The sequence below is a fragment of the Mandrillus leucophaeus genome, unplaced genomic scaffold (assembly GCF_000951045.1).
Source record: "Mandrillus leucophaeus isolate KB7577 unplaced genomic scaffold, Mleu.le_1.0 Scaffold605, whole genome shotgun sequence".
NCBI lineage: Eukaryota > Metazoa > Chordata > Mammalia > Primates > Cercopithecidae > Mandrillus > Mandrillus leucophaeus.
Genome location: NW_012106531.1, coordinates 1,319,483 through 1,326,879, shown reverse-complemented (window position 1 = coordinate 1,326,879; position 7,397 = coordinate 1,319,483). Strand labels below are relative to the sequence as shown.

General features: G+C 36.2%; 1 protein-coding gene and 1 pseudogene across 1 annotated transcript in view; one reads left to right on the top strand and one right to left on the bottom strand.

Moving 5' to 3' along the window:
- Nucleotides 1–7,397, bottom strand: part of ANKRD55 (ankyrin repeat domain 55) — a 152,955-nt gene that overhangs the window by 100,053 nt on the left and 45,505 nt on the right. The gene's annotated exons all lie outside the window — the stretch shown is intronic.
- Nucleotides 2,918–3,973, top strand: LOC105553729 (annotated as a pseudogene).

Sequence of the window (7,397 nt, the reverse complement as noted above, 5' to 3'; positions counted from 1 at the left end):
TTCATCTTTCAAATCTCTGTACTCATTAGACTGTAACTTCCCATTCTTTCCTGTCCCCAGTCCCTGGAAACCACTATTCTACTTTCTGTCTATTAATTTGACTACTAAAGGCACCTCATGTATGTGGAATCAATAACGATTGTCCTTTCGTGACTGGCTTATTTCACGTAACATAATGTCCTCAGGGTTCATCCATGTTGTAGAATGTGTCAGAACTGTCTTCCTTGTTAAGATTTAATAATATTTAATTGTATGTATGCATCACATTTTGTTTATTCATTACCTGTCAATGGACACTTGGGTCATTCCCATCTTTTGGCTATTGTGAATAATGCTGCTGTGAACATGGGTCTACAAATCTTTTTGCATTCCTGCTTTCAATTCTTTTGGGTATATACTCAGAAGTGAAATTGTTGGATCATGTGATAATTCCATTTTTAATTTTTGAAAGAACCACCATACTGTCTTCCAAACGGCTGCACCATTTTGTATTTCCACCAAAGTGCACAAGAGTTTCAATTTCACCATTTCCTTGCTAACACTTATTATTTATTGTTTGGTTTTTAAAAAAATAATAGCCATCCTAATGAGGGTGAAGTGGTATTTCATTGTGGCTTTGATTTGCATTTCTCTAATATTAGTGACAGTGAGCATTTTTACATGTGCTTATTGGCTATAGGCATATCTTTCAAGAAATGTCTATTCAAATCCTTTGCCCATTTTTGAATTGAGTTGTTTGGCTTTTTGTTGCTGGGTGGTAGGAGTTCTTTATATATTCTGAATATTAAACCTTTATCAGGTATATGATTTGCAAATATTTTCTCTCATTCTGTGGGTTACCTTTTCATTCTGTTGATAGTTGATGACAAAGCTTTTAATTTTGATGTAGTCTAATTTGTCTATTTTTTCTTTTGTTGCCTGTGCATTTGATGTCATAGTCAAGAAATCATTGCCAAATCCAGTGTCATGAAGCTTTTCCATATGCTTTTTTCTATGAGCTTTACAGTTTTAGGTCTTATGTTTGGGTCTTTGATCCATTTTGAGTTAACTTTTATATATGGTGTAAAGTAAGGGTTCAAATACATTTTTTTCCATGTGGCTATCCTGTTTTTCCAACATCATTCATTGAAAATACTATTGTCTTAGTCTGTTTCCTGCTGCTATAACACAATACTATAGACTGGGTAATTTATAAATAAACTTATTTGGTTCATGGTTCTTGAGGCTAGGAAGTCCAAGGGCATGGTGCCAACATGTGGTGAGGATGATCTCATGGCAGAAGGGTGAAAGGCAGAAGTGAGCATGCGAGACAGAAGAGGAAATCAGGCCAAACTCATTGTTTTTATCAGACACCCGTGCCAGAGATCTCTAACGCACTCCTAATATAACAGTATTAATCAATTCATGAGAGCAGAGCCTTCATGCCCCAATCACCTCTAAAAGCACCACCTCTTAATACTGTTACAATGACAGTTAAATTTCAATACAACTTTCAGTGGGAACATTCAAGTCATAGCAACTATTCTTTCCCTATTGAATGGTCTTGGCACTCTTGTCGAAAATCAGTTGACCATAAATGTATGGGATTATTTCTGGACTTTCAGTTCTATTCTGCTGATCTATATGTCTGTCTGTATGCCAGTACCACACTGTTTTCACTACTGTAGCTTTGTAGTAAGTTTTGAAATCAGGAAGTGTGAAACGTCCAACTGTTCTTTTTGAAGATTGTTTTAGCTATTTTGGGGTCTCTTGAAATTCAATATGCATATTAGGATGATTTTTCTATTTCTGTAGAAAACATCATTGGGATTTTGACAGAGATTATTGAATCTGTAGATTGCTTTGTGTAGTATTGGCATCTTAATAATATTAAGTTTTCTAATTCATGAAACATAAAATGTCTTTCCTGGTGTTTTCTTTAATTTCTTTCAGCAATGCTTTGTTGTTTTCAGTGTACCAGTCTTTTATCTCCTTGGTTATTCCTAAGTATTTGATTCTTTCTCATACCATTGTAAATAGAATTGTTTTTCAAAGGGCTTTTATGCAAACAATTTTATGGTTAAATTGCTCTCTGAGACTCCCGTAGTTAGAAATAGCAGTGGGTGAGAGTGAGAGAGACAGGTATTTTAATTATTATTAGAGTTTATAAAAATGGACTGGGTCATCTCAAGAAATAGTGAACTTCCTGTCACTGAAGATGACCTCTTTTGGCTAGATGGCCACCAAACCTGTTTAGAAGGAATTTGGACACAGAGTGAAGCACAGGGTAGGGGGAAAAGGAAGACGTGTGGAACAGAATAGCATGTACTTCACAATTCCTTCTGGCTCTACAATGTACACTAAACCACAGCACAACGAGGAAATAGGAAAAGAAGGAGCTTCCCTAGGGGTTGTTTAGAAAGAGCCAATCTAAGTTGCGGCTAAGGCAAACAATTGGTCACAAACTTAGAAACTGTTCAGAAAATTTCTGGAGAAATGAGGAAGCATGATGTAGAAATAACAAGTACAAAGATGAGGATGACTGACGGTCCTAATAGAATCTAAAATGAGGGCAGGAAAGTTTTTTTCTACTGACAATCAGAAGCCCACTTATTAAGATATCTAAAAGATCTACATAAACAATACCTCAGTCCTTCCTTGTCTCCTTCCTATCACTCCTCTCCCTCTCTCTCACTTTCTCATCTATTCATCATCTATCTTTCTTTCCACATGGCTTACATGAGGAGCATGTTTTGAATGGTCTTGCCTCTCTAACTGCTTTAAACAGATAGACTTCTGTATGGGTGCATAAAGAGAGATTTCAGAATACACACAGGGTGAGAGATTCTGAGGACAGAAAATGGAAGAAACGTGAACAAATAGGAAGAAAGAAGCATGTGAAGACAAGCAGATTGTATTTTATTTAAAACTCTGCTGCCGCTGCCGGAGAATGATCTGAGTGGCAGCTAGCAGCCTCGGCAAGGGGCCAGGAGCCACTTCTGAGGGTGCCCAGAGAAGCAAAGGTCGCCAGTCCTGTGTCATCGCCCTCTCTGCCCCCCAGGAGGGGCAAGAGGGAGCCGGGGCTGATGTCAGAAATACACTTTTGGAGATGGCCTCTAAATCCTGGCTGAATTTTTTTACCTTCCTCTATGGATCGGCAATAGGATTTCTTTTATGTTCTCAGCTATTTAGTATTTTGTTGGGAGAAGAGGGTGACACCCAGTCTAATGTTCTTCATAATGATCCTCATGCGAGGCATTCAGATGATAATGGACAGAATCACCTAGAAGGACAAATGAACTTCAATGCAGATTCTAGCCAACGTAAAGATGAGAACATAGACATCACTGAAAACCTCTATCAGCAAGTTAAAATTCTTTGCTGGGTTATGACAGGCCCTCAAAACCTAGAGAAAAAGGCCAAACGTGTCAAAGTTACCTGGGTCCAGCATTGTCACAAAGTGTTTTTTATGAGTTCGGAAGAAAATAAAGACTTCCCTGCTGTGGGATTGAAAACCAAAGAAGGCAGAGATCAGCTTTACTGGAAAACAATTAAACCTTTTCAGTATGTTCATGAACATCATTTAGAAGATGTTGATTGGTTTTTGAAAGCAGATGATGATACATATTTCATACTAGACAATTTGAGATGGCTTCTTTCAAAATATGATTCTAAAGAACCCATTTACTGTGGAAGAAGATTTAAACCCTTTGTAAAACAGGGCTATATGAGTGGAGGAGCAGCATATTTACTAAGCAAAGAAGGCTTGAAGAGATTTGTTGATGCATTTAAAACAGACAAGTGTACACATAATTTCTCCATTGAAGACTTAGCACTGGGAAGATGCATGGAAATTATAAATGTAGAAGCAGGAGATTCCAGAGATGCCATTGGAAAAAAACCTTTTCATCCCTTTGTGCCAGAACACCACTTAATAAAGGTTATCTACTTAGAACCTTTTGGTACAGGAATCACAACTATTTTCCTCCTGTAGAGGGTCCTGGTTGCTGTTCTGATCTTGCAGTTTCTTTTCACTATGTTGATTTTACAATTGGGTATGTGTTAGAATACCTCATTTATCATCTTCGTCCGTATATTTATTTATACAGATATCAAGCTACCTTACCTGAAAATATACTAAAGGAAATTAGTCAAGCAAACAAAAATGAAGGCACAAAAGTGAAGTTAGGAAACCCTTGAAAGAAAATCACGAATGAACAAAGGTAAAATGTCTAGCATTGCACTGAAGAAGGACTTCTGCATTTCTGACGTAGAACACTGGGATCCCAGTGAGGAATTCTAAGTGAACATTCCATATAGAAACCTGTCACATGAATGACTATAAACTGAAGCTTTAAATGACCTGCAAAGTCTGTTAAAATGTGTTTTGACACAGTAATATAAAAATATATCTACATATATAAGAATCAATTGTGTTTTTAAAATGGTGGCCAGGTAGAGGAACTAGAAAAGAGATTTTGTTGTCTATTTTTGACCATCTGTATTATTGTCACTAAGAAACTAAAACAGTTGAATTTGCTAAAACTACACTGTGCTATGTTAGTAATAAACAGATCTGCCTTAAAGAAAATTTTAGAAAGAAATATTGTTGCTCAGTGTTATTAATACAGCTCAAGAGTTGAGTTTATATTTGCAGTATGATATACATGATCCAACCCCCCCCAACACATACAGTTTTTGTCTAATGAAAGTTTTGCTGTGATTATTTATAATTGGCAGTTTTTCTTCCAAAAGAAGCTAAAATAAGACTGGCATTTATCCTGAAGTGCCTTAATAAAACCGTACTTTAAAATTATATGGGCCTTGACTATACTATATATTTGATTCGAATTAGTAATCCTTTATGGAATCTCTGTTGGTTCTCTTCTAAATATGTTTACCCACCCTTGAATACAATTCTCCACTATTAATATTAATTTACTCATAGCATTCATAGCATTCTGTAAACATGTGTTTTATAATATTTGTTCCCAAATTTACCCATTGTTAATTATGGGTAACTAATAATAAATTTAATGCTATTTGAGGATGCTTTTCTTGTATCAGTGCCACTCTCAGGGATTACTAAGTGACATTTTAAATTGATTATTTTAAACTCTTTCTAACTACATAGCTATGATTTCTTTCATTCTCATCCTGTTGAGAGATGAGAACGTGTTTGTGCTTTTCATAACTTGTTTAAAGCAGAGTTATAACATTCATTTTTAGGATCCAAGGTGACTATCAGTTACACGGGCAAGATTATTTTGAATGCAAGATTTTGAAAAGAATTAATTAAAAACAATAGAAAACACAGAGTACTTTAACAAAAACGTTATATATTGAAAGAGTAGACACTTAACTTATAAATAACAGTCTGAAAGTTGATGCTAACTTACTATTTTGGGATAATTGTCTTGCCAGTGGATAATTCTAACAACGCAGAATACCTATTCAAGGCTGTCATCAAAAACATTCACAAATGTTTCATTCTATTTTTAGTGACTCTCTGTTTAAAGAGTTTCTGAAAGAAAATTTGTATTTTTATTATCTTTAGCAATACTGAGTGTGTCATAACAGAATATTTTACAGACTTTCTATGAGATTATTTTTAATGGCACAAAAGATTTACATTTCCCTTATGTTTATCATTATGCCAATTCTACATGGCTGTCGTGCCACTGACTCTGCTGTCTAGCTAAATAATTTCTTTTTTTGGAGACAGTCTCACTGTCCCCGAGGCTGGAGTGCAGTGGCATGATCTCTGCTCACTGCAACCTCTGCCTCCCGGGTTCAAGCAATTCTCCTGCCTCAGCCTCCCGAATAGCTGGGATTACAGGTGTGTGCCACCACGCCCGGCCAATTTTTGTATTTTTAGTAGAGATGGGGTTTTGCCATGTTAGCCAGGCTGGGCTTGAACTCCTGACCTCAGGTGATCTACCTGCCTCCACCTCCCAAAGTGCTGGGATTACAGGTGTGAGCCACAGCGCCTGGCTAGCTAAATAATTTCTATTTATTGTGCCAAAACATGTCACAATCATGACTCCTCGAATGGTATATTTGAGAGGATATTTTTTTCATTGGCTAACCATTGATTACTCTGTCCACATAGTGAAAACTTGCACCAATTTTTACCTATTATCATGGTAGTATTATCTGCCAAAATTTTGAGGCATTCATTTTATTCTTTGAACAACTCTTCACAATAGTGTGGACATGAATTTTCATATGTGTTACTTGACTAGAAGTATAAATGGTTTACTATAAATATCCAAAAACCTTAAGATTTATTTATTCACAGGAAATGAATGTGATGAATCCTGGGTTCTAGAGTCAGACTTACTCAGGTTTAAATTCTTGCTCCAACACTTACTGTTTTTGTAACCTTGAGCAATTTTATTTAATCTCTCTGTGTCTCAATTTTCTCATCTGTAAATTAGGGATGATAATACTACCTACCTCACAGGATTTTTATGAGGATTAAATAAATGTAAGGTTCTTAGAACACTATCTGTCCCAGAATAGGGAGCAATGAATACAAGATTGTATTATTATTCTATTACCTTGGAGTGTAACTATTGCATTTAAGTGAATAAAAAATTTGCTTTGACCAGATACTGAAGGAAATATTTCATACATTTCTTAATAAGTAATAGCTAGTATTTATCGAGTGCCTACTGTGTGCTTACTATTGTGCTTACTCTGTGTATAACAGTGTTAATCCTCAAAATTTGGGTGTTATTCCCATGTTATAGATAAGGAAACTGAGGCTTGGAGAATTAAAGTTACTTTGTCACTGTCACAAAGCTAGTAAGTAACAGAGGCAGGATTTATATTCAAACTCTGTGTGTTCATTTGAACTGTATCAGGCTTGGGGTTAGTCATTGAACATTATTTCCATTTTTATTTATATGATATATGACATCTGATACATTGGCCAGTAATAGGCAAATTAACCCAGTCAAATTGTCATAGTGATTCTTAAACTGTGGTTTGCACACTTGCCTAGGACGTTGTTAAAATGCCGATCTGAAGACCCCAATCTCAGAAGTTCTAATTTAAGCATGGGGCCCAAGAGTATGCATTCTTACCAGATGCCCTAGGGCAGTGACTGTCAAAAGTGTTGTCCCAACAAAGAGCATCAACATCACCTGGGAACTTGTTGGAAATGCAACCTCTCTCAGGGTCCCATCTCAGATCTACTAAATCAGATACTCCAGGAGCAGGGGCAGGGGCTAGCAGTTGTGTTTAAGCAAACTCTGCAGGTGTCTTTATCATCCTAGTTTGAGAACCACTGCCAACACCTACACGATTTTGGTACAAATAGTGTTTGAAACACACTGAAGATTACTGCTCCATTATTAAGACATTTTTCAAAAAGCATGTTTTAAATCAGTGTAGTGCAGGATCACGTAATA